Below are 27,722 nucleotides of genomic sequence, written 5' to 3' on the forward strand. Positions count from 1 at the left end.
TATTGACAGCAGCCGCTCCTTGGAGTTACGCATGGTAATTTCCCTAGTAATCCGGTCCTAATTACTGGTGCCGGTTATCTTGCCCCCGGCAACATTTTTACGCTTACATTTTGCCAACCATGCTTCAAATTTCTGTGAACACGATGTCATGGCCGCGATTTCACCCCATCATCTTCTTAAACCAGACTTAGACAGAATACCGTGCTTTTGGCGTTATTTTGCAATATGTCCTTTACACCAAGAAAATCTAACGCTAATTTATTGCCGGAAGTGTTTGTATGTCATTTAAAAACATTAGCAACTGCTTGCTGGCACGGTGAACGGGCGAAACAAGCGAATTTTTTTCTGCTTGTTGTCAGGCAAACTCCATCTCAAAGCGCACGTCGCCCTCCTTGGGCTATAGGTGTTTCACTTGTATGTGTTTTGAGTACAGCTGCGCAACAGTTACGGGAAGACAACATTCTCCATGTCAATTCAAGCATAATATTTGTTTATTTCGGTGTTGCGAACCAAAAAATAATAACTGTTCGGTTACTGTTCGTGTTCCAGTAAGTGCACTTTGTTCAGGTTCACTTCCGGTTCGACTAATTCACGCACCGAACCGGTTCCCGAAACGTTTCCGAAGCTTTAACCGGTTCGCGAACCATTTCAAAGAAATGGAATAATAGCGAAGTTCCAGCAAAACGTTTTGTGTATTCAGACACAATTAAAATCACACAAATTCTCTTCGTTCAAAATACTGTTTTTTTTTTCGAATAAGGGTGGTGCAAATTTAGAGTCAAGTTTAATCAGTTCAGCAAGATATTATAAAAAAACGTTCCAGCCACAGCCTTTCCCAGCCATTGTGTCGTCCACATAAAGTCGCCACTCAGAGGCATGACTGCGGGATTTCCTAATGCCTGTTGTTGCGTTTTATTGCACCAGTTGAAAGTCAAGTAGGAGTTAACGCACTGTGAGCCGTCTTTTAATTCTTTTCATATTAAGTAACTGCTGAAACTGTGTAGGAAAAAGTTTGAACCTTTTTCGGTGTGCCCACCCTTTAAGGTGAGAGCCATGCCCTTGAGGCCATACTGGAGTTGAGCCAGTTACTAAAAGCTAGTTCTTTCAATTACACAAGCTGAGTTGTTTTCATAGTCCGTATAGCCTACAGATCCAAGCGTGTGACACAGCAGAGAAATGTCACCGACCACGGGCTGCCGCATCTTCCACATCGGGCTTGCTACCACGTTCGCTAAAGGGAATGATGCTTGCATTCCTATATGAAAACAGTCTAATAAAAACTTCCATGTAAAGCGGACGCACGCACGGACGCACAACAGGACGTTCAATATGTCTGTGAAGAGTAGCTTTTCCTGTGCGAGAGACTATATTACGAAAGTCTCTCTCGAACATGTGGGGCCAAACGCTGGGCACATCTTGCAATTCTAAATAGAAATCTCCCGAATTTCGAATTGACACTTTAAAATTTCTATTAGAACGTGGCTTCTGTTTCCCCATCTGTGGTGTGTTTTAAAACTTGTTTTTGCGACCCCTTTTGGCATTCTCATCTCCCCTTTTTTTCCATGGGGTTCGCCTCGCTTAGGTAATTAGATGCCTCAAAGCAATAAAAAAAATACGGTATTTAAAGTCAGAGCAAGTGTGCATCTCTTTATTCCTGGGTCCTGTCTGGAGAGCTATTTATATTCTTACGATTATGCTCCAACCTGCCGAAATGTCTGCACTTTTGAGGTGCTCCATTGAGGTTTTTAGGCTTGGCTCGTGTGAAGTGCGGCTGCACAGAACTGGGAAGGACAATGTCGGTGCTACAACCATCTCGAAGGCGGCACGGAGAGTGTCACATTTTTTTTTTTTTCCAGACGTTGCCCCCTGCTTTTGCGACTAGCAACAACATACCAACTAGCAACAACATACCATTTCAATACGGGTGAAACGTCTTTAGAGCACTTTGACTCATCTGAAGGGGGAAAAGTTGATTTTGATTTGATTTGATTTGATTGTATAGTTTAACGCGATGAGGCGCGCTGTAGTGAAGGGCCCCGGATTAATTTTGACCACCGGTGGGTATTTAACGTGCGCCAATATCTCGTACACACGGGTGTCTTTGCTTAGGGGGGAAAAGTGCACGAGGGATTGCGAAGTTGGTGGTGCGTGAAAGAGAAAAGGAGCAAATGGCATTGACCGTTCGTTATCAACAAAGAGCGGTCAGACCGTTTTTTCATCAACCGGTAATGGTTATTTGTTTTTCCGATTTAGTCCCGGTTCGCCTTCAGCGGGCTCAAGAAATTACTATTCAATTTAGTGTTCAGTTCCGGCAGAAATACTGGATTGGTTCAGTAGCGGCTAGGCACCCTGTTTTATTTATGTATTTCTTATTTATTTATTTTAGAGTTGAACCTGTTTCAACCGCGTTAAGGACAATTACACGAATATACGAGGATAAACAAGCAATATCCGACTTTAGCGGTGTTTGAGCGCATTCTCAAAGTGCTTCAGCGATGCGCTAAATAAAAGTAAACAGGGGGACCAGTGGTGCGTTATTGTTGTAAGCATGATGACATTGGGCCTCAACTTTATGTGAAGAACCCACAGTATAAAAATGTATATAGGTAACTTCTTTTTCCCATTAATTGCTTACGACACATGCAGGGTACCAAAGCAAAAAGAGTAACGTTCGTGAAAGACCGGTTACGGTCACAAAATTTGGGCCCTTTAGATGAGCCGGCAATCAGACTCTGGAATTACCAAAAAATGAACTTGATTCTCTTCTGAAAGAAAACCTGCATAATTTTACGAAGGGTGAAAATTTTGCTACCGGAAGTTATCCTGAGAAGTCTTGCTCTCTTTTGCTAACACTCAACTATCGTGTTCGTGTTTCTGTAAACACATTCACTATTATGCCACAGGGCAATCTTTCGAATAAAAAAAAATTAGATAAGTGTTGCTCTGCGGCAAGCAATGACTCCACCAAAGCTAGGCCTATCCCCCCTCCCGGTAAGTTGTGGCTTTACAAAGGTGGCGGGTTATGATTATTAACTTTTAGTCTTTAAATGTGCGCGACTGAAAGAGCAGACTCGGTGGTTATTCATTTAAACACTAGAACAGCCCCACGTTTTGAAATTCAGTATTACGAAGTTTCCCGTGCAACTTACAAATTTTGATTATTAATGACGACAGTCTTTCTTGGGCTACCTAAACGCAGACATTTTGGTCTGTCTGAATGTATGTCGGTCTGTGTGTCTGTGACTCGATTCAGCCACCCTGCCAAAGTGAAACAGAAGCTGCTCAATAGTCGTATATCCCACAGCCAAATCTAAACGTCTAAGTCCGGTGTCAATGTTCATACTTGTCAGCATTGTTGAACAAAAACAAGATATTGCAAAAATATAAAACAGCAAATCAATACATCAGTGATATTTGCAGTGGTCCTTTATTTAAAAAAATACATGGATGCTTGGTGTTTGCGATAGCAAATGAAATACGACATCAACGGCAGAAAACCGCCGCCTGCTGTTGACCGCGCTACCTCCTGGCGGCACTTAAGAAATCCAACGGCAATAGCAACGAAAGGTTACATTAAATAGGATCCACGTTCCCCTTGGAAGGTGCCTAGAGTAGGGCAACGTGGTTTTATAAGCATTGTAGTAGGTTGCTTCAATTCACGAGCGTCGCCGCTGTATAGCAGCGCTGGCATCGAGACACCCGAATTTGAGCAGTGGAACGCGGTAAATTTAAGTTGACCTGAGCAAACCGCTAACGTGTTATCTTGGGAAGAACGAGACGGGAGAGGAACAGCATGGGAGGTGAGCGGAAATGAGATTGGAGGAGTTTACTTGGCAGGGGCGCCAGTCGACTATCGGCTTTCGTCTACATTTGCAACCAAAGGAGGAGATACCCCGCCATTTCTTCTGATAAAGAAATTAACATCACTGTTTTTCAACCGTAAAACAAGATTCCACAGTTGAATTTAGATTTCACTCTTAAAAGATTTCCCGGCACGTGTTAGACATTAGGTTGAGAAATGAACCTCGTTGCTTTCTGTAGCTCTCTGGCGGGAAATCTATTGAACGCTCACGTCCACCACCTCCTAGCATCGTACTAAATCAGAAAATCTATATGCAAACAGAATTGTCCACTTATGTCCAGCACGCCCTTATCGCTATTACTTTTCTTTTCGCGAATACTCGAGGTTCAATTTTGGGATGTCGGCGAGAAGTACAACTGACCTTATCAAAATTGACACTTTCTTCAGAAAATAAACACCTACCTCAATACTTGCTGTCAGCAAAAAAAAAAAAACAATTTTGGCACGAAAAATATTTTCAAGTCAGTATTTGACAACTTGACTGAAGACTTGAGTATTTCTAAAGGTACTCTTTACGTGTCGCACCCTTTATTAGAAGTGACAATTTGTTATAACACGGCGTTTCAAAGTTACATTTGAGTTGTCGTCGCTATGGTGCAACAGCGTAAAAACAGAGCGAAATACCAGTGATTGCCAAGCACCGCACACATGTCGTTTCCAGCCCACAGAACAAAACGAGCAACGGGAGACAGGTTGGTACGGGGAACGGTGCAGTAAAAGAGCTAGCGACGCCCGATTCAGACGTCTGCGCAGTCCATTTGCCGGTCTACAAATGAGAACGTCAAAGTCAGCTGCCGATGCGGTGTGTTTTGGTCACATGGAAGTCGAGCGAAGGAGAAAGGAACCGACGACTGGAGAGAAGCCCCTGCTGTCCGTTAACCGCTCGGCAACGGCGAATTGCGGAAAGCAAGTGCACCCGTGGGATTCCAGGACGGGATTGCTTTGTTAATGATCCCGATTCGCGAATTTAACAATTCGGTGGGAGGCAAAGTCCATTTCGTAATTGGTAGACAGGCGTAGACCCGCGCTTCAAGAACGGTCTTTGTAAGCGTGAGCAGTGTTTTGCGGACCAAGCGGCAAATTTGTAGTTCATTTTGTTCACGTTAGCGTGTCACAAACGACCGCAAAATTTCAACACTTAGAAAAACTACGTCGTTTCCCTAACGGTATATATTTTTAACTGAACGGAGACAGAGCTCAGTTATAGGCAACTCCACCAGCCCGCCCTCAAGATCTCAAGCTCGGTGGAGGTTGAAGGATACATGTAAAATGCATATTTTATTTTATGATGTAATATGAACCGTTGTTTCTCTATCGTTTTTCTCGTCAATTATAAATATCGTAGCAAGTGTTATGCTTAGCCGAAGTTCGACTAACCCAAAGGAAGTCTGGAAATGTACATTGCAAGCTTGGTCTAAGATACTAAGTTTAATGGAGTCTGACGATTCCGACAAAGCTGTTTGGCTCGCTTGCTGCGATTACTATACCTAGAGCACTTTCTGTGAAGGAAGCCTTTGTAGCCAATTCCACGGCAAACGTGCGTGGAGAGTGGCGCTTCTAACAAAGTGCGTGGTGCGAGGAATTGCTCGTGTTTTTCTTTAGCAGCTTGATTGAACAAGAGTTCCCACTATGCTCCAACACTCAGACTGCAGCTTTTTTCAAGGCTGGATGTTTGCCGTTGCTTCACCAATGTTCACGTTAATCGGTAGCCGTGCTGTGTATTTGGGACTCGATTTCTTTCTTGCCATTTTAGGAAAGGAAGCTAAGAACTCCCCCAATCAATCAATCAATCAATCAATCAATCAATCAATCAATCAATCAATCAATCAATCAATCAATCAATCAATCAATCAATCAATCAATCAATCAATCAATCAATCAATCAATCAATCAATCAATCAATCAATCAATCAATCAATCAATCTTTTATTTACCCTTGGTAGGTGGGTGCTGGAAATAGAAACCTTACCTTATCATTGGGTGCCCTAGCCACAGCACCTGTTGGGCGTGTTCAGAGAAGGACAACCAAAGTGGTGCCATAACGATTTTTTGTTTGAGATGAAACTATAATATTGTGTGGAACCCTGTATCGTCATCATAGGATTGGCAATATTTTAATGAGACACGTTATACTGGTTGGTTTAGTAAAACAATATTTAGGACGCGATGGGGCAGAACTACTTTCTCCATTGCATGGTGTGGCAACCTTGGGGACCTCCTCTTGGCGCAACTTCCTCTTCAAGATAAAACAGGTTACGTCGCCACTCTGCCCACACTGTGATGTGCGAGAAACCCTGCAGCACCTGCTCTGTGAATGTGCTCGATTCAGTGCTCAAAGAGTATCCCTCGCAGTGACTTTGGGACTGCCGCTTTCCGTGGACATGCAGCTAAAGGACGTTTTAGGACCATGGGCTTGTCCCAAACGTGCTTTAAGGGCTACCAAAGCTCTGATAGAGTACCTGCAACACACAGGTCTAGACCAGTCGCTGTAAATAACTCGCCGTATCTGTACGCATCAACTTCTTGAACATCATCGCCATCATCTTCATCCCGTCATCAACTGGCGTAGCAAGTTAGGCATTTTAGCCCAGCTAACATCGCCAGACTTCATTAAAGATCGCTCTCTCTCTCTCTCTTTGGGACCTGGAAAATGAAGCGAAATTTCTACGAAATTTTCGTAATTTTCTTGACGAATATTTGCGAACTTCTCTGCTGTATTAAAAAAAATTGGACTCATCATACCTATAGTTTTATAGAAAATACTTTTCAGAATTAGCAGCCAGAGCAATGTCACGCAAAATTGGCACTTGTAATTTTTTTTCGTCACGTCCGCCTGAAGGCTAAGGTGTCGAGACTTATACACTTGTTCCGGTGAATGCTTCGTAACCTACTCATTGCTCTAGGAAGCAATCTTTTCAAACTACTGATGTGTAGATTGCGCCAGAAAATACGAATCTGTAAAAAAGGGCCACCTATCGGCGTAATTTAAAAAAGCAATGCTCATCAATTTTCGCGATATTTTCACAAAATGCACGAAATAAATGAGTATGCTAGAAAGATAAAAAATTTATTGCTATAGTTTTCTTTCAACTTGAAAAAAATGAGGTCCCATTCAACACATTTTTTTTTTAGTCCGATCAACAGTTGAATAGCAGTTCGCAGTAAATAAAAGCAAAACTTCATTGGCTATTTTTACAGATTATAGAAGAAATAAAGTGACTGATATACAGAAAACTGCTTATAGTAGGCATAGTTACCCACTGTACGACTTGTTAGTGGCGGAAGGCATTGAAACAATTGTGAAATTTCAGCTTGCGTCTTCTACCAGAATAAGGTTGCAATTTTAACAATATTTCGTTGTCGCCTTTCTTTAGCTGTGTCAGAAACCCGTATTTTACGCTTGTGACGCTGCTTAATCGCACATTATTAGTAATTAACATTTACAAGCAAATAATCGCGCTGCCGGTACAGAGAATGTTTGACATGCTGTCGTCGCTATCAAGGGTGTATTTCCGTTCTACGTTGAACATGCCATGTTCCAACTTAAAAAACAAAACAAAAAAAAACAGACTTTTCAAGTGTCCGCGTTTCAGGCTCCCGGGGATGGTAAATTGAATATCTTTTTGGTAATTTTTTTTTAGTTCTTGGAAAGAGAAGCTTTAGCCGCAGCCGCTGGTAAAAAAGTCTGAAAAACTAGACAGCTTAGCCTTGAGGCCGATGTGTAAAAGAGACTTATGTTGTCAAAAATTACAAGTATGACAAGTTCAATTTTTCTGAATCTCGCAGCAAGGTTTGCAGATATCTGGGGAGGAATTTACGAAGGTATAAAAATGTTCGCTTTGTTTTACAGGTCACCAAAGTGGCCACCCCATATATTGTGGAAAGTAGTCGTGCCCGATTCCGTCCTAAATGCTTTTTCTATACCAGCAACAGCGTTTCTCAGTAATAAGTAATGCCAGTTTCATGATGAGGATGCAGTGTTCCACGAAGTATTATAGTTTCATCTCAAACAAAAAATGGTTATAGCACCACTTTGGCTGTCCTTTTCTGAACACACCCTGTTGTTGAATAAAGATTGTATCCAGTCACTGAAGCTTGAAGTTTATTTGATTTTTTTTAACATATTCATCCTCGCTCTGTCTCTCCGGTTGTCTGAGGAAAAATCTCGCTGTGCAATTCTACGTGTGATGTAAAACTCATTGCCTTTTTCCTACTTTTGCGTGGCGTGGAACTAAATGAAACAAATTAAAACAACATTGCCGACGAGAAATTCAGAGTGAGCTCGGAAAAAACTCATTAGCTTTTCTGTCTTGCGGCGCACACGGAGCGACTGGATTCATCAGGCGTGCATGAATCGGCCCAAAAAACACAAGTCTATCGCTAAGCATATATAGTTAGCCGACTCGCACGCCCTACGCACACCGAAATCCGAGGGGGGCATGCGTTGGCCAAACCGGGGCAACAGCACAGATCTTCCCTAATTCCCGTGTAGTCAGGGAAATCTCGCTGTCCACCCGTCAACGTCGTTTACATTTTCAAGTCTGAAACGACGGGCTCCGACTCTAATTGTCGCTCTGATCCGAGCTTTGCGTGTCGGACCAAACTTTGGCGAGCGGGTTTACATTTGACGTTGGGCGCATTTGCCCCGGCTTTAGCGAGTACCTTTTCGAAGATGGTCAGATAACGCAATTGTCAGTTTCAAACAAACGGAAACCTTCCCGAAACAAAACATCGGTAATTTATCACCTTTGTCAACTATATAGTCAGTGATCATTGTTAAAGAGCTCTTAAAAACACCTACGAAACGGCGGCATGTGCATGCATTTTTTTACAGCGAAGCTGTTAGCCTCTCATTTGTCGACAAACTTCGGTGTCATGGACAAAAGCCGATGCGGGACCGAGCAGTTTTCGCTCAAGTCGACTGACCATCAGGCTACTGAGGCATTCAGCATAGAGTTCAGCATACGCGTGTAAACAAAAAAAAAACCCCTGCAATAGAAGCAACGAAACCACATGATAGAAGAGAAGGGACCGGGGAATAATAGGACCGCCCCCCCCCCCCCCCAAATGTGTAAACACATTCCGTTTACACCGTCCTATAAAGGTGAGAATAAAAGGCAGGTGCGGAAGTTCACGAAATTTTTTACGCTCTCAGGCGAGGAACAAGCAAAAAACACGGGTTGAAAGAAGAGGACACAATCAGAATGGTACAGGCCCTGGTAATAAGCAGAATCACCTACGGTACCCCTTACTTGGGGCTCAAAATTGCTGAAATAAAGAAACTGGAAATTTAATTCGTCAAATCTACAAATTAGCACTGGGACTGCCAGCCAAGACCTCCACAGAGAAACTTTTTCAGTTAGGAATTCACAACACATGGCAAGAACTCACCGAGGCGCATAAAGCCAGCCAAATGGAGCGACTCAAGCTTACCCCGACCGGCCGAGCTACCTTGTACCGCCTCGGTTACGAGCCAAGCGTGGGACCTAAAAACCAAAAACGACGCATGCCGCATGCCTTGAGGGAATACATCATGGTTGAAAACATCCCACGCAACATGCACCCGGTTCACCACAAGGGGCGAAGGGAAGCCAGGGTCAAGGCCTTGCGAAAAGCCTACAGCAAGGACAGCTCAACAAGATACGTCGACGCTGCGAGGTACCCGGCACGAACAAAGTGGGCGTACGCGGTTAGTGTGACAAGCAGTAAAGGAGATGAGTTGTGCTCAGCAACGGTCAATACAGATGACACCGACTCAGCGGAGGAGACAGCTGTCGTGCTTGCCACCACCACAGTACCAGATACCCAAGGCCGGGTGACCGTCATCACCGACTCGCAAGCGGCCTGCCGTAATTTTCAAAAGGGCCGTATCTCAGCGATGGCACTTGATCTACTACATAAGGCTTCAAAAGCACGGAAAACTCCACTGGACATTTATGTCATTTGGACACCAGGTCACGAGTCCTTAGAGGGTAATGAAGCGGCAGATACCGCAGCCCGAGGCCACTCACACCGGGCTTCAACCCTCATAGGCACTCACCACACTGCCGACAACCACCCGTCCATCCCCAAGCGCAGCAGAGACATATTAGAACACTACAGGTTATCAAGAAGACGATACCCGCCACCCCACCCGAAGCTAACCAAAGAAGAAGCCACACAATTCGGGAGACTGCAGACAAATTCATTTCCGCACGCCACACAGCTATCCAAAATACACCCCACGCTCTTCAGCTACGACTGCAACTTCTGCTCTAGGACGCCCAACACCCTGTACCGTATGGTGTGGGAGTGTAAAGGCGTCACCGAACTACCTGAAGTCATCGCACCGACACAGGAGCAGTGGGAGGTCCTGCTGAGCAGCGATGTCCTGGAAAACCAGCGTGGCCTGGTGACCAGGGCCATTCGAGCTGCAGCTGGCCATGGCATCCCGGACTAGGGACGCCCCCCACCATGGGTGACCGACAACCATCCCGCGCTCCTTTCTTCCCATTCAATGGGAGCAATAAATGTTTTTTCCTCCTCCTCCTCTAGGATTTTTATTACTGTTTTTGGGAAAGAAAATACAAAAACGTCCGTACGTGCGAAATTTCGACGGACATGACAGATCTACCGGTAGTCTGAGTGAACCTCTAGCACCTAAATTGTACAAAATTTTGTTAACGCTTGCCAGCGCTTTCACTCTTGTATGAGTGCGCATTCGTCGTAGTAAGCGTTGGTGAGCACGTAACAACTACATTCACATTTCTGAATTGATAGCTCGAGCATCAAGCCAAGCTAGCTGCCGGCTGACCTCTTCAGCGCATCAAAGTTTTTATTTGCCTCTCTCCCTTTGGGTTAAAAGAAACCGGGGCTAAAGAAACCATTCGGTTTCTTTTAGGCATGTGAGGCTTCTTGGACTCGCTGGAAAAATCATGAAACGGATAAGGCTCAACATAAGCAGTCGTAGCAGCTAAATGAGGCAATTAATTTCTAATCTTAAACTTTTCTTTGATCAGTATTTATTCGGTCGGCGTTTATTTGTATTTTACACAATGAGAAGGAGGAATTCAATAAGTCTAGCCGCGCTTTTCGCCAACAAAATGTTTTGGATACTAAAATGATCCATCAAAACCTGACGTTTCTTTAGCATTCTGTTCTGCTATGCGGACAGGCAACGCATTTTTTTTTTCTCACGAACCATTAGCATTGTTTCAGAGGCGGAACAAGACCTGTCACCGCAAATTGCCGGTGTCACCACGAATGAAACCGTCCATTAATTTATCAGGGTGTTCCCATGCTACCGCCGTCGTTGTTATTGCATGGTGCGCACGTTCACGGTCGTTAAACATTATAAGGTCTGACAGGGCACGAAGGGCACCCTACGTGTCATTTTACAAAGATCACTACAATAATCTAAAGAAAAGAATATTGGCGTAAACCTATGCCACTCAGTACATATTTTTTGCGGTTTGTGGAGACAGAATAGTTGTTGGATGATCGTGGTGGTGCTAACAGTGACGTTTATTATTAGCAACAGAAGCGTTGATTTGCGAGATCTGTGCATAGTAGCTTGCTTGTTTTTTCTTCCCCCCCTTTAATTTCGTCAGTGCAAGGGCCCTCTGACTGTTCCTAGCACCTCTAATATATGATTGATTGACTAAAGGATAACAAATTAATTCAATAAATTGATTGATTGATTGATTGATTGATTGATTGATTGATTGATTGATTGATTGATTGATTGATTGATTGATTGATTGATTGATTGATTGATTGATTGATTGATTGATAAGATTCATATCGGAGGGCTAGAAATTTCCGATGGCTACGATAAATCAGCAGCGTTATTGTGTTATCGCCTAATCACCACAGATAAGCTTTTTTTCGGAGTTAAGGCCCTCCAATTTCTTTAGGAAACTTCACGAGTTTTAAGGTTCCACTGATAAAAGATGTTTGTTGGAATTTTTTTTTTCATAATTTTTAAATGATCAGACACGTAACGTCAATTCAAATGAGATTTAAAGCCCCTCATTTGTTTATGGTTGTGTTCCGCCTACTGCAATACTACATGCTTAGGAAGTTAATGTACCAAAACTGCGATGACCTGGGTCCTTCGTTTAAGTGTTTTTTTTTCCTGGGGGTATTTTTGTTGATCCACGTCATCCTGAATCACAATAACCAGGCGTTTAATATACTTCAAAAATTGCGCACATACGAGCTTGAAATGGGCTCATTACGCTACGCATGCCGTTGGAGTAGGTAGTTCCAGGAAAGTCATTTGGAATTCCCGACGAGTCCCTGCCGTGCGCTTATAATCCCTGCATTGCCGGCTTTTTGTGCCACAATTTTCTAGTGTCCAGCAATTGCCCGAGTAGCGTTTATTTCATTTGTTCTTTCCTTCTAAAGTTCGGTGTCTTTTTAATAGTTTTATTTTACTACACGTGCACGATATCTAGAAGAGAAAGCGGAACTCCACTAAAACGTGCGCGGCTTTTTTAGCATCGAATCCACTTTCGCTAAGCCGGTTTGAGTGCTAATGCGCCGCGGACAGTAGCGCAATAGAAATAGCGCTTCATTTATTGCTCGTTGCATAAATCGCTGAGTAGGAAAAGCTGGTGCTCCCAAAGGACTACATTAGGACTCAGTCTTTTGTGCGGTACTTTGCCCAACGGTTCCGCAAAAGTAGACAAAAAGTTGCCCAGTACAGCTTTAAGAAAAGTGTTTATTTGCTGTGCTTTCCGATGCTTACGTCGTAAGCCTTCCTGAATTGCACAGTCAAGCTCGTGAGAAAAAATAAATGGACTCCGCAACACGGTTCATAGACGCTTTCACTGTTTTCCTTCGCGTCTAGAAGCACTGCGAAAGCTACAGGCATCGCCAGCTCGGAGCGGCACTGCGTGGTTTGCTCGTAGCAGCAGATGCGCTGTTCGTTTCTGCTTTGGTTTGGTGGCATTTTTTTAAAGTGGCTATCGAATGCGTTCATTGCTTCAATCGAAATGGAGTCGGAGAATAGCCGCTACACCACTTCAATAACGTAACTGGAGCGCTCAAAGAACGTCAAGACCGGGAAAGAGGGGAGATTCTTCAGAGCTAGTTTCAAGGTTATCTGATGGCCATAGAGCCCTTTGTGGAACTTTATTATAAGTACTGAGTTTGATTGGGGACCAGGTTCTGAAAGCATTGGGGATATAAGAAAACTGGAAAAAGCTGTTGCAGGGTCCTTTAAAAAACTGGCGCTGTTTTATCTTCCTCTTTCTCCTATTCTTGACAGAGGATTCATGTAATGCGTGGAATAGTGCCGGCGGATTACGCGCGCATTCGCTTTTCTTACTCAGGCCACCAGCGAGCATCCAATTCGCTTGGCAACGGGGCTTTCGAAGAGGTGTAGTATCATGGGGACCGCCTGCCGGACATTCTTTCGTCGCCTTTTTGCCACCCTGCGTTACTGAGTCGCAGTCCCCGGCATCTGATCGATCGGGCCGTGTTCTACGCTCTCCCGCAGCCACTGCCGACTCACACCGGTAATGGGACCGAGAAGAAACTGGCCATAACGCGCCTCGCACTAGTCGAAGTGGTATGTGGTACAACAAGCCGTGCGTGTAACGAGCGCATCACTTTTTGTTGGTTCCTTAGGATTAAGGAATATATTTGGACACGCCACGCGGATAATGCTGGAATGAAGCAAAACTAAAACGTAGGGGCAAATTGTTAATCAAAGGAAGCCCAGACAAGAAAATTCCAGCCGTCGTTTGAGCGAAAAGCCTGCACCCAGGTATAAACGTAATCTCACACGCTCACACGCACACGCTCTCTCTATCTCTCTCACACACAACACACACACACACACACACACACACACAAATACACACGGGTATATATATATATATATATATATATATATATATATATATATATATATATATATATATATAGCGAATCACAAAATGGGAAATGAGGGGCTCCGTAAAATAAGACAGAAAATAAAGGTTGGCAGTCAAGAAAACCTCGGAAAGCAAAAGGGAGGCTGTGGTGGGTCATAGAAAGAGATGAAGAATTTTTTGAGTCGAAAAAAAAGTGGTGAAAAAATGCCCACCCGGCGGGTATTTATACATATATATATATATATATATATATATATATATATATATATAGGGTTTGTAAATGAGGGGCTCGTTAGAAAATACAGGAAGAAAGGCCGGCAGTCTACAACGCCAAAGAAGGCATAGGGGAATGGTTCGAATATTTTTTACCGTTAGTGACGTTGCAATATTATTTATTATTATTAATTACGTGAGAAAGAAAGAAAGAAAAACACGCGCCCAGAGTGGGGACCGTTAGTGACGTTGCAATATTATTTATTATTATTAATTACGTGAGAAAGAAAGAAAGAAAAACACGCGCCCAGAGTGGGGATCGAAAGGCGTGGGTTCGGTCCCCACTCTGGGCGCGTGTTTTTCTTTCTTTCTTTCTCACGTAATTAATAATAATAAATAATATTGCAACGTCACTAACGGTAAAAAATATTCGAACCATTCCCCTATGCCTTCTTTGGCGTTGTAGACTGCCGGCCTTTCTTCCTGTATATATATATATATATATATATATATATATATATATATATTCACAATAAAAACTAGCGCTTGGGTTGCCGTAAAAACTAGGTAAAACGACCATACCCTTCTCACACTAATCTATATTCGCTATATTCGTCAACGTTTTGGTGGAAGTCAGAGCTTTCTCGAGGCAAACTTCGCGCGCGTGCGAACTTATGACATCGTCGTGAAGGGGGATAAACGTGTACACTGCACATTAGAAACTAAGTATATGACACGCCAATACGCGAAAGACAAATTCTGGCAAGAATAAATTCAGGTTGGTCAGAACGATACGTACAAGCACACAACTCTCTGCAATATTATTTGGATATTTATCCCCTCTTTTTATCTATTTATCACTCCACCGCATGTGCGAACTTCTTTCTAGAGTGGTTACGCGCGACCCGTTCAACTCAACGCCCGTTCATCAGCATTAGTCGTGCTCCGCAGTCCGACGTTCGCGAACGGTGCAGGACTTTAAAATTGGGAGACGTCGGCCGCGTCGGCGACGACGACGACACATTGAAATTGGAATTCCGGTCAACACATCCGACGAGAGAGGTAGTCTGGCAATGAAGCTGTTCGTCAGAATCGCGGATAGAACGGGTCTGTACGCTGACGTGCTTCGATGCAGATAACTACGAGGCACCGGTGATACCGCGCCTGCATGTAACGGTCTTAATAGTCTTCTAATGGCCGCGAAGTAGCGGGGAGTTGACGAGGTGAGGACGAATTTAAGCCGGGAAAAAGGAATATCAAGAAATGAAAAATCAAATAAATCGCGGCGCCTTTTCGTCGCCGCCTTTTCTCTCTGCTCTCATTTACTCATGATGGTGAGCGGCGTAAGAGCAGCCTGCATTGCCGCCCGTCTTCTGTCTTCTTTGAGTGTCCACTCAACCTTGTCATACTGGGATTTGCTTCTGCTTCGTCTCGAGGCCTTCGCTTCATTTATCCTTCCCTTTTTGCATAGTTTATGCGTTCGACCCGGTCGCGTACCTTGTCCCTACATTTAATTTTCCCGCTCCTTTTGACTCAGCCACCGCCCCAAGGCCGAGCTTTTTGTTCTGGTCTTCTTCTCAAAGTGTCTTTAGTAGAGCAAGATGGTTCGAACAGTGCGTACGTGTTATCCCTTTTTCGTTATGTAGTTATCTTTTTTCAGCGTTTCACATGCACCATCGTTGTTCCATTTCGGAAACTCGCCGCCGCGCCGCCTACCTCGCCATTAAGGACGGGGAATACCGCCTGTTGTGCTATCTCTATAATTATGATTAGCCACCCATCCGAGCGCTCATTTGCGTTTTCAATAGGTTATTTTTATATATTTCTGTTTGTTTTTCATTGATGTGCGTTTCTCTCCTCTCGCGGCAGGTGCACGTACGCGCGTGTTTGCAAGAAGTTGCGAGAGTTCAGGCGTTGCCCTCGGTATTTTTTTTTTTCCAGGTCGTCAAGAAAGCAGGCTGCCTAATGAGCGCGTGCGAGCTTCGCGTTTCTGCAACGCCAAACCTTTTACTTCAATTTTCATTCGTTTAATAATTGTAACACGAGGGCTTCTGAAGTTTGCAGAGGCAGGGGGATTCAATGATTGCATAGACGACCCCGCGGCCGGATAATGTGCGCCTTTAATTGAAAAAGACTGAAAGAAACTCCGAGTATACTGACTGAAGCCAATCTTACGACATCTGAATGGGAAGACATTACTATTCAACTGAGCGTCACTGAGTGTCCTCATGAACGCCGTGTCCGCGCTGAGTGCGGAATGCAAATCTTCCGCTTTTCCATGTGAGTCCGCGCATGCGCACACGGTTACTTTATCACACTTTTGTTTCTTGAAACAAGCGCCCAACGAACCGCGTCGCATCTAATAAACGCACTCCTTATTGTGTTTTTTTTTTGTGTGTGGTTTCTGGGGCAAGCGCCATGAAATCCGTCTCAGCCAATCGGCGTGGCCCTTTGTGGCGCTCCCTGCGGACACCACTTTTTCCTCCTACTCAGATAAGTAACACGTGAGGGATGCTCAGGCATTAAAAGTTAGCTTCTCTTCCTGCGAAAACGACCGGCACCTTGACTCACCGTATTTGCATGATCCTAACGCGCACTTCTTCTTTACAAAAAGCAACCTTCAAATCTCCGTATCCTTCGCATGCTCCAAGGATGCAATTCAATCCAATCAAAAGAATTTTTTTCGCAACATTTCACGTAAGCTTTTCTGCGCGTTACAATTACGGGCTTGTTAGGATCGGGCGAACACGGTATGCGGAGTCCATATCCATGCCATGCACTTCACTTGGATCCCTATGAAAGTCAAAATTGTCTATAGCAACTGTTGCTTTATCTTTATATGTCTCTCTCTTTCCCCAACGCAATCTCAGTCTCTGGCAGCAGCGCCCTTTCGGAGTTTTTTTCAGTGTGGAAGCCTTACATGAACCATTAAAAAGACTCTGCAACACTGCCGATAAACGCTGCCAATTTTTTCTTCGCGCCTGGAAGCACTGCGAAAGCTGTAGTTATCGCCAGACAGGAGCGGCACGGCGAGATTCGGTGATCGCAGGCGATGCGCCTCCCATTTCTTCTTTGCTTTTGTGGCATTTTTGTGAAGCGGCCATCTTTTGCGTTAATCGCTGTAACTGAAAGAAAGCCGGTCAATAGCCGCTCCACCGCTGTAATGACGTAATCAGACGCGCTCGAGGAACGCCATGACCGGAAAAGAGAGAAAATTCTTTTGAGCAAGTTATCTGATGGGCACAGAGCAGTAATTTTTGGCCGGGGTACCTTGCGATTCTTAAATATGTTACAGAGGGAGTGTGTTGACGACGTTCTGCAAGCATTTAGGATATAAATGTAGAAAAAACTGGCCACGTATCTGCTCCTTTCGTTGCAAATGTCGACGGAAGTCGACAGTAGACTGACGGCCCTGGCAAGTAAATGCCTCTCTTTTCTTTCGCGCTCACCTTTCATGCTGTTGCTCTCCCGTCTCGTTCCTCCCAAGATAAGACGCTAGAGGTTTGCTCAAGTCAATTTGAACTTACCGCATTCTACTGCTCCAAGTCGGGTACCTCGATGCCAGCGCTGCCTTGCGGCAGACATGTGTGAATCAAGGCACCCTACTACAACGTTTAGGGAACCACGTTTTCCTAGTCCGCGAACGTTCCAAGCGGAACGTAGAACATATCTAGTGGAGCCATCAGTTGCTGTTGCCGTTTGATTGTTGAAAATGCCGCCAGATAGCGCGGGAAACAGCAGGTGATGGTTTTTCGCAGTTGATTTTGTATTTTCTGTGCTATCGCAAAAACCAAGCATCTGTGAACTTTGTTATAAAGGAACACTGCAAATATCAGTAATGTATTGATTTTCTGCCTTATATTGGCGCAATATTTACTTATTGTTCAGCAATGTTTATAAGTATGAACATGAACACCGGACTTAGACGTTCAGATTTGTCAGTGAGTATATAAGACTATTGCACAGCTTCCGGCTTTCTTTGGCCGGGTGGCTGAATCAACACAGACAGATGGACAGACCAAATTTTCTGCGTTTAAGTAGCCCAAGAAGACTATTGTCTTTAAAAGTGTTGCTGGGTCCTGTTAAGGGAAAACGCGGCCTCTGGCGTGATCCAAATATCGTCCTGAGAATGGCTGTACAGTGAAATGAGAATAACGATAAAGGGAAGGACGTTTGGTGATCTCGGACTCAAATCGCATCAAATCGCACAGGCGTTTGTTTTTTGTTTCCTCTTTACAGCGGCGGCCGTTTTGTTCTCCGGGCAACCCCAACCACAACCACGGTTTTCCGCACAATTGGGGGAACTTACCGCTTTCGCCTTTGAAAAGCAAGAAGCGAGGCCCACTAAGGGGCGTGTAAGAATAGAGTAATACCGATGTGTATGCCTGCCTTTCCGTTCCCCGCTGGTAATTTACTTGATGCATGCGTCATTGCTCTATTGTATAGCGTGCCGCCCATAGCACGGGAGTGCGTCGAAGTCCGTCGGAGTAGCAACTTCGATCTGCCGCAGCCAGGCTGTCAGTCGGTGTATATCGCTCGATTGCGTATTGCGCCCGTATACGCAGGCCTCAAGAAGAACGGGAAATCATGCTACAATCTCCGTGCTACATCGAGAGCCTGCACGGAGCACCTTTTGTGACCGCGATCCACACGGCCAGGCTGCTTCATCGCCGGGTGGCCTTGATCCACATAGAGACAAAGGCATGCTTCGCGGTGCAACGGAAACAAAAGGTGTCAAACGGTTGTCACCGCCACACTACACGAGCAGGGCGGGGAGCTCTGAAATGCGACGGGGACCCGTTGGCTAAGGGAAAGAATTTGAAACTGTGGGATTTTATGGATGTTTCAATGGGTATCCTTCACTGAAGTATCAGCACGTGGTGGTTGCCTAATCTGAAGACAAAAAAGAAAAAAAGAAAAACTAGCTGTAGAGGAAACTTTGTTAAATATTATCGCCACATTTAGGGGGAAAGTGGAGTAAATAGTGCGACGGGCTAAAATTATGAGTACAAATTTCAATCCAAAGGTAGCACATGCAGCAGCAGTGCCATTAAAGCGCTCTTTTCACTTTACTCATACTCAGCTACAAAGCTTTGACTATTGCAAGTTTTGAGTAACACAAAGTTTTTAGTACAGGCACTGGAAGGGACACAGTTGGTGAAAAAAGGTGAGGGGTGGGGGTTCATTTGTGCCATCATCATCCTAATGCTCATCGTCAGACTACTTAGGCCCACTCCAGGACAACGCCTCTCCCATTGACCGCTACCTACGCACAATTCCGTCCCCCTGTGGGTAGATGCCACATATCTCCAGTGCACACCCAGTATCGTCTACTGCTTGGCTTAGAACACCCCTTTTATTCTATTATACAACTGCTCCGATATTCTGGGGGTAAAATTGTGGGTTTTGCAACGAACGCCCTGGTTAGAGCACCAGGGGTGCGAACACTTTTGTACAAGATGCGTTATTCTTTTTTAAATTTCGTAGCTGTTGACGAAACGTTTGCGTGTGGTGTCGACAGTTATAAATACCAAGAAAAGGCCGAGCGCTCGTGCACGAGCGGCTCGAGCGCACGTTCGTCAAGCAAAGCATTCTTGCTTACGGAGCTTTGCCGAATTGGCCACAAGAAAACTGCAGCGTTCACCGTATCGTGGCAACACTTGCTCGGAAGAAGAAAGACACGTCATACTGTACGCTCCTCGTTTGTTCGTCCCTCTGCCGTCGTGCGCATGCGCCCTGTACCGTAGGAGAACCGCGACGTGAATGTCGAAGCCGCTGTAGGCAATCATTGACTCCACATGGCCCGGCCGCGAATAGTTCGCACGACCAAAGAAGAGGCCACGCTTCGGGAGGTGCGCCCAAGGACTGGAGGCTGCAATCGAGGAAATCCAGGAACACTCCCACATCGCCTTACTCCTTTTCGCAATTTTGGGCAAAACGAAGTTATCACCATCATCATCATCATCCTCATCAACATCATCGTCTTCGTCGTTATCAGATGCTCGGCGTGCAACGCATCCGTTAGAGACGCTAAGTCGCACTTGCAGAGTGGCGCACAAAAACGTCCACCAAAACGATGAGCTCACTCCAGCCTTGCTCAACATAAGGTTATTGAATTACTATGCCTCAGACGTTGACCACACCACCACAGCGATACTAAAACTCAACATTGTGTCCGTCAAGGATAACTTACAACAGCTTCGCCATTCAAATGTTGCGAATGAGTGAAAGCTTCCCTGAATTGTTTAACAGCTAAGCTGTTTAGCAAATCCTAATTTTTCGTGTCCGCACTTAAATACTAAGAAATTGCCGAGAGCGCGCACGTTATGACGTGCTGGTGATTGCGCGCCTCGCGCTGAGCACCTGGCGGTTTAGAAAACCAAGGAAATGCCCGGCGATCGTATTTGCGTGCCTTGCGACGACTGCCTAGCGTCCCCAGCGAAACTTTTTTAACCCAAGCATACCCACTTATGGAGATTGGCCAAAGAGGCGGCGACCTCCCGGCAGTTTAAAAAACCGAGGCATTGCCGAGCGCTGGTCGGTGAGTGCCTCACGGCGTCCGGGAATTGTCCCCGGCGCACGTTTGTCAAGCCTAGCATACTCAATTAGAGGGATTGGCCAAGACTGGCAAAAAAACTCCAGCGTTCGCCGTAATTGTTGCAACACTTGCTTAGAACGAGAAAGACGCGTAATAGCGTACACCTCTCCAAGGTGCTGTCCCATGATTAGCACTTCTAAAAAACTAAAGGAAGCTCACACGTACAGCAACAGTGATGAAGTAAAGGTCGTTGCGGCCGCGAAAAAGGAGCAAATCGGCTGCAATCGTGTACTTTTATGCATGTGCAGTCTGCGCAACAATTTCAATGTATATTTTTACATGACCTGTATATTAAGAAGCACGGATCCCGCCAAGCTGCTTTTGTTGGCTTTTTGTCCGTGCTCCCACCATCTGTAAGTGTGTCGATGTCAAATAAACAGAATTATTGGTTGATTGATTGATTGATTGATTGATTGATTGATTGATTGATTGATTGATTGATTGATTGATTGATTGATTGATTCATTGACCTATACCTGCGTGATAATCATGAAGAGTGCGTTCAGCTTCTGTACCTTCAAGTCTTATGCGTTAGTGTGGGATTTCGTCTTTTTTATTTTAATGTGTTGTATTAGCCCAATTTTTCCCATTATTTTCGGAAACAAATGTGGTTTGGTGCCTTTTAGGTAGGTTTAGAGGCGGGACGCCACATATTACCACATTTATTCATCGTTTGTTCATCACACCGCAAGTGGTGTGTCTGCACCCATCATGAAAAGGAATATCGCCCGAGTCCATTGTTTGCCTCCGAATTTTCTTACTTCGTACCTCCATTTAGTTATTGGCCTTCTCCTCCTTCTGGACACATGGATTTATGTATATTTGAATATAGGAATATAAATCGGTTTTTAATTGTTGAAATGGTTGCTTAAATCTATTACGCATCAAATGTCTCTTGGAAAGTACTTCCAAGGCACTGGATACGTCTCACGACCGAACACGTACGAGCGAAACAAATGGTCAAACTCGAGGCTATGTCAGAGACCTGCGAAAACCGGGAGGGAAGATGACAGAGGGAGATGCATTGTATCGTGAGCTAAAGGTTAACTTCCCGTTAATATATTTCCTTCCGTCTTTTCGAACTATCGCAAATTCAGCTGGCTTCGTGACGGTAACGTTCAAAAACGGACATCTGGCTAATTATCAAGCTCGCGCTTCGATGCCTGGTTTGAATGGAGCTCCGACTAATGACGTCTTATCAGACTACCAGAGGGGATGTTTCTAATTGTTCGAGGCACGCCCCAAAACGTTCTCGAGATTAGCCCGTGAAAATAAATGGACGACATAAGCGATTTGTTTAGGATTAATAAAAAGCAACGAACTAACGGAATTCGAGTTAACGAGCTTTTATGGCGATCGTAAAGGAAAAATAAAGTGTAGGCTCGCTGCAGGCCACGGGTGTAAACGCTTTGCTTTTTTTATCGCTCTTGTCTGTTCGTTCTGGCACTGCTTTAAAATGCGATTTTTTTCGAAAATGTTGTACTGTCATTGTATTGTTCAATACTAGTTTTACTTATTATGAAAGGTAGCCAAATTCAATCTAGCACCCAGGGCTGATTTGCTTGAGCCGGGGGGGGGGGGGGTTGTCAAAGCAATGCGTTTTGGCTAGATGAGAAGAGAGAGAGAGAGCAAGAGACAGAGAGAAAGAGAGAAAAAGGAGGGGAAAATGGCGACGGATGATGTTTGACGCACCGCCTTACACTGACTGGGTAGTAATTGAACGAAGCATACATAAATCCAAGAATAAGTCGAAAGCGAATGAAAGCTCTGAAGAACATACAAGAGAAACAAGTGAATCAGCAACTTTTCTTCCTCGCAAAAAAAAATATCAGCCTTATTGAAAATAATGTTCAAGCTTCCGAACCCCCCTTTCGCTCTTCCATGAAACTCAGTGAGATTATATTAGTTTTATGTGCCATTCCAGGACCTTTAACTGAAAATTTCATTCAGAAAGCCTTATATATCACGCAACCGTCAGCTACGTCATTACAACTGCGCCTGGTTCGTAAAAACACCCAGTTCCCTATCCCCTAAAACGACGCCTTGCAGATATTGGATTCAAACATTGCCTGAAATCGGACATGTTAGAAGAAAGGAAAGGTAGTTCGGCAATCCGGTTAGAAACAAGAGTGAAGGCTGCAATAAAACCAATCACACGACCACGTGTGTTACGAAATGCGTGCTTTCGGGGTATAACATTTAATTATGTACGCTTTAACGAGTGAACACTATCACAGAATTATTCCGGGAGTTTTTTTTTTTTTTTTTTTTTTTTTTTTAACGCGTTGAAGCCGCATCGCGGCTATGAGGTGCGCCGCAGTGGATCGTGGCTCCGAATTATATTGATCACCCGGGGACGTTTGACGCGCACCGAAATCTCGACACACGGGCGTTTCCGCTGTTCGCTTTATCCGAAAACCAGCCACCGCGGCCAGGAGGGAACCCGCGTCTTTTCGCTCGGCAGTAGAAAGCGTTAGCCACTGAGCTGCCGCGGCGGGTATTTTGGGGGTATGTTTTCAGAATGTGTTCTTTTAATGGAGTTGACATTTTTCGTAAAGTCCAGCTACAAGAAATGTTTAGGTCAACCGAAATTGTCCCTAAGAATATCTAACGCCATCTTCTGTACTCGTGGCCTCATTTCTAAACACAAAACGTAGATGTTTCGAGGAATGATTTAGGGAAGTGTTCTTTCAAAAAATGTTCCTTAAAATGAGCTCACATCTCTCCTAAAGTTAGGTTCCAAAATGTTTTACTTAAAAAAATTTCTCTGGAAGAAAATACAGCGGACTCCCGTTAAGACGAACTCGGTTAGGATGAACAACATTTTTGCTCGTTTGTGACGGTCACAATGTAAAAAAAAAAGCTGTTTAAGGCAAATTTCTTATAATACGAACATATTTTCACGGTCTTTTTGAGTTCGTCTTAACAAGATTCTAATGTATTATAAAGCATTTTTCGTACTCATGGCTTAGTTTATAAAACAACAAGAACAACAAAAAAAAAAAACGTGTTTGCGACAACATTTTATGCGTGACAAAACCATAAACGTTTGAAGGTACCACTGTAGTTATAACTTTAAACCGCTTGGTTATCGCTGGGAAAGGTATGTGTGCAGTACGTAACGCGGAAGCCATTTTAAGCAACAATTCGTTGATCTGACCCATGGTCTGAGGGTGACGAGCACGTTTTTAATCTGATTTCTCGTTACTCGTCCGAGCTAAACCGTAAGAACTACCGCGGAGGTAGGGAAAGAATTTTTCGTAATAGTTGTTTTCTTTTGCTAGTCATTGATTTTTATGTGAGCGCGGAAAGCTGGGAATGGTTTCCAATTGAGAAATTGATTGTCCGATTGACAATTGAAGGCTCAAGTAGTTACTGTCAGATACAATTACCTACACAATGGTTAAACGACATCACTTTCAACTAGCGAAAGAAATATTGGTATAGGTTTAGAGCAGTCGTCCGAGTTTATTCTGCGGTGGTTGTGTTATTTAAATATGATGACAATGATTCAACGGAATATTTAAAAAAAACATCGAAAACACGACTCGGATCACCGCAAAAATGAAATAGCATTTATTATCTTGTATTTATTGCTTTTACAACTACTTGAATCCACAAAGTACTGTGCCAAAGATCCGCTGCGGTGGCTCAATGGCTAAGGCGTTGCGCTGCTGAGCACGAGGTCGCGGGTTCGATACCCTGCCGAGGCGGACACTTTTCTGGTGGAGGCACAAAGCAAAAACGCCCATGAGTACGAGTTTCGGCGCACGTTAAAGATCCCCACGGAGTCAAAATTAATCCGGAGACCTCCACTACGGTGCGCCTTATCACCTGTGTTGCGTCGGCGCTTTAAACCCTACAATCAATCGATCAATACTGTGCCAGAAGCAGTTACTTGTGTTTTAAGTCGTAACGTATTTATATGCTCTGAAGATGCTGTGGAAACCAATCCTTTGGAGCCAGCGGAATTAGTGGGCAAACAATATGAAACAAAACAGTCAATGGACATCGGTAGCTGTTATTTCGATCAACTCGCTGTTTAATTTGGTTTCCTTAAAGCAGAAACAGCCTATTACGACCACTAATGATGTCCTTGCCCCGAATGCGGTGACTCGATTGATGTGACAGTTGTTCTGTTGTTGAGGTTGCTGTGAGAGAGATCTGTAGCATTGTCAAGCTTTGCCTATCACACATGGCTTTAGTACCGTGTGTGTAGCTCTTAACTGTCCATTGTTCATTACCCTTGGAGTAGAAGGATAGCGGGGTATGGGCGATTAAGTAGTATTTCCTATATGAGCTGCAGCCCTGAACACATGGCTTTTTTGACGGGCTACACCGGAGCTGAGTTTACTGCCCACTTTATGAGTAACAGCTCCGTATCTCAAACAATTCGTTACAACAATCTTTTTTCATTTCTCGCTTTCTCTCTTCTTTGTAGCCTGGATGTTGTCTGCTAAAAAAGTGGCCTCGAAGAAAGCTTCCACATTCCAAATGAACGCATTCAACCCGAGGAGAGCGCAAAATATGTTCAGCTTGTTTAACAATACCAGACAATAGTGCATCTTCTTTGTACCTTGCGATAACACCTGTGGCTGACGTCGTGATTGCGAACAGCTCATAGAGAGAGGTGGAACTTTATTGCTTGGCTTTCTTCATGCTTCCATGCATCTTAAAGAAAGCGGCAAGTTGTTATCGCTGCCAACTTGACTGCTGTGATGCGACCTTGGGAGTCCGAGCGTTCTGAGTTTACAGGGGAAAAAAGATATCTCCTCGCACAAAGTGATGTCCAATTGTGACAACAACGCAAGTTGCACGCACGTAAGTCGAGCTCAGAGAGGCCAGCGTAAACGCGTAGTACGGATGGCCTTCAGAGGAACAAACCCGACACGCCGCTGAAAAACACTGCACTCAACTTTCCTAAGGTGTCATCATTTCATGCGTCACGAGTTTGCCCTTCAGACGACAACAGCTAAGGGAATGACAAAACCTTGGGGGGGGCAGTGAAGGGGGGACAGAGCGAACAGGCAGGCACGCTGGCTGCACTCGTTGACAGTACGCGCGCATGTTTGAATAATGGTCTAAGTTGCGCCTGTTCCGAGTGCACGCTTTTCCCAAAGCACCGCATACCTCACAGTGGAGTGCGGCATGTTCGGGCAGCAATTACAGCTTAAATGCGAACTGCGCAGTAAGCTTTTCTTTCAGTGAAGGAGTTCACACGCTCTGTTTTCTTACTGACTACATGCGGCGGTATGTACAGGCATGGAGAAATAAAAGGGAGCACGCAATAATGAAGTAGAACACGCGAAGTTGAAGAATATGGTTCGCGAAGACACGCGATGGCGCGGGTGTGGTGTATTGGGAAATTCCCATTTCCCAAACTTCATTACTCTTGCGGAGCAATACAGCAATGCGATTTGTATTGAAAGCAATTGTGCTATTTGTGCGTTCCGGAACTTCCGTTGCATTATTTCGCGTCCGCATTTCATTACTCCATTACTGTACAGGGTCCTTCCGGCTGGCATTCAACGTTTAAGTTTTTACTCTGTAAGTGTCTTAGTGCGTGTACAACCTACTGTCACAGCTGCCGCACATGTATTTAAATCTCAACAGCACCCCAGGACTGTTTACAACGTGAAAATTAGCTCATCCTTGTTATGGTAGCCGGGAAATTACCATTTATGGGCACCGGATAAAGTTTTTACTTACACTTTTTCGGCGGTCTCCAGTGAGAGCTCTAATACCAGTTCGGTATATATGTGAGCTTGCGTTAATACCTAATTGCTTTTTTTTTTGCAGGCGCCCCTAGAGAACGACACCATCTGGACGGGACGGTGAGCACGTATAACTTTCGATTTCAGCCGCGGCGATGCGTGCGCGTGCCATGCGAGAGCGAGTGCAAGGAGACAACGTACCACTCACCGGTCGGAGGCGTCCTTAGCGCGCGGCAACAGGCGGGGACGTCACCTGCGAGCCCTTTCGTTCGCGACCAAGCACACCGCACTGACGCGGCCCTAGGCACGGAGCGCCGTGCATTGGACTCGGCGAAAGGAGAAAAAACGAAGTCCGATAATTCAAGCGCCAGCGCCATCGTTCGGCGCCTAACGTACGCGCGCGTCTCAATCGTCTGCTCCGCTGTCTGCTACGGTCGTCTGCTGGCGTCGTCGTTCTCGTTTGCTCTCGTCTACGTCTCTCCGGCGCAAGGCTTGGCGCTTGCGATCCCAAGTTGTTGCGCCGGCAAACTCTGCGCCGGGCCTGGTGGAGACTTTTAGCCGGATTATTTCTTGACGGGGATAAGCCGGGAGAGCTTCCGGCGTTCAGTTCAGCTGTACGTGGCTTCTGGCTGTCAGTACTTGGGTCAAGCTAGCAGAGGAGTTTGCTCTCCAAGTGACGGGGCTTTGGTTTTTTTGCAGTATGGTGAAACACATTCAAGATTTAAAACCAGAGAGTAGTTTGGATTAATTCATTTAGGACAGGTTAGTGAAGACAGTAGCCCTGGCAAAGTTGTGTTTTGCTTTTTGTAGCCGGGAAAAACGTGCGAAAAATTGAAAACTGAAAGGAAATTCAGGGATAAAAAACATTTTTTTTACTTTCTTGGACACGTTGGGAGCGTCAAAAGTTTAGCATATGAATAAGGTCTGCAAAAAATACTAAAGACGATATCTTTTTTATGTGCAGCTTTGAAATTTATATAAATCTGGTAGCTAAACTTTTTTGACGTATTTACGTGCTTCCGATCACTAGGGTTTCATGTTATTCTGACAGTACTATTGTTTATGAATTGGCCTAGGAAAGCTTCGGCACAACAAAAAGGGCAACCTAAACTCTTTTTTAGCCTTTTCCTAAACGAATACTGCACTGTCTTTCTTTGCTTTTGACTTCTTTTTCTGTTGGGAACGCATCAGTGGTCAAAAATCACCAGCTTCATTTTTGGTATTTCAAATGTATAGTGTTGAAGTTCACAAGACAAACACAGAAAAAAGGGTACAAACGCAACAGTTGATACGGGGAACCCCGTGCTTTCTTTTTTTTTCTGATCTCCCGGGTTAACTTCAGCGCACTACGTTTAAACATGATAAGAAACCAAGTAGCCTAACACCGAGCTGTATTGAAGTGTATTTTTGAAATGGTCCAGTCATTTCTCCGTGGCAATCATCGTGGTAAACTTACAAACAGAGTAACTCCG

The 27,722-nt window shown here is 44.6% G+C and overlaps 1 protein-coding gene across 1 annotated transcript in view; it reads right to left on the minus strand.

Moving 5' to 3' along the window:
- The window catches only part of LOC144159271 (beta-1,3-galactosyltransferase 1-like), a 129,320-nt gene extending 102,735 nt beyond the window's left edge, over positions 1-26,585 (minus strand). Inside the window, exon 1 of the mRNA XM_077690655.1 lies at positions 26,459-26,585. The gene's annotated coding sequence lies outside the window, so the exon portion shown is untranslated. The remainder of the gene's footprint in view (positions 1-26,458) is intronic.
- Between the last annotated feature and the right edge of the window lie 1,137 nt (positions 26,586-27,722).

The sequence above is a fragment of the Haemaphysalis longicornis genome, unplaced genomic scaffold, assembly GCF_048455015.1.
Source record: "Haemaphysalis longicornis isolate Haplotype H1 unplaced genomic scaffold, Haemaphysalis longicornis Haplotype H1 scaffold_10, whole genome shotgun sequence".
NCBI classification, from domain to species: domain Eukaryota; kingdom Metazoa; phylum Arthropoda; class Arachnida; order Ixodida; family Ixodidae; genus Haemaphysalis; species Haemaphysalis longicornis.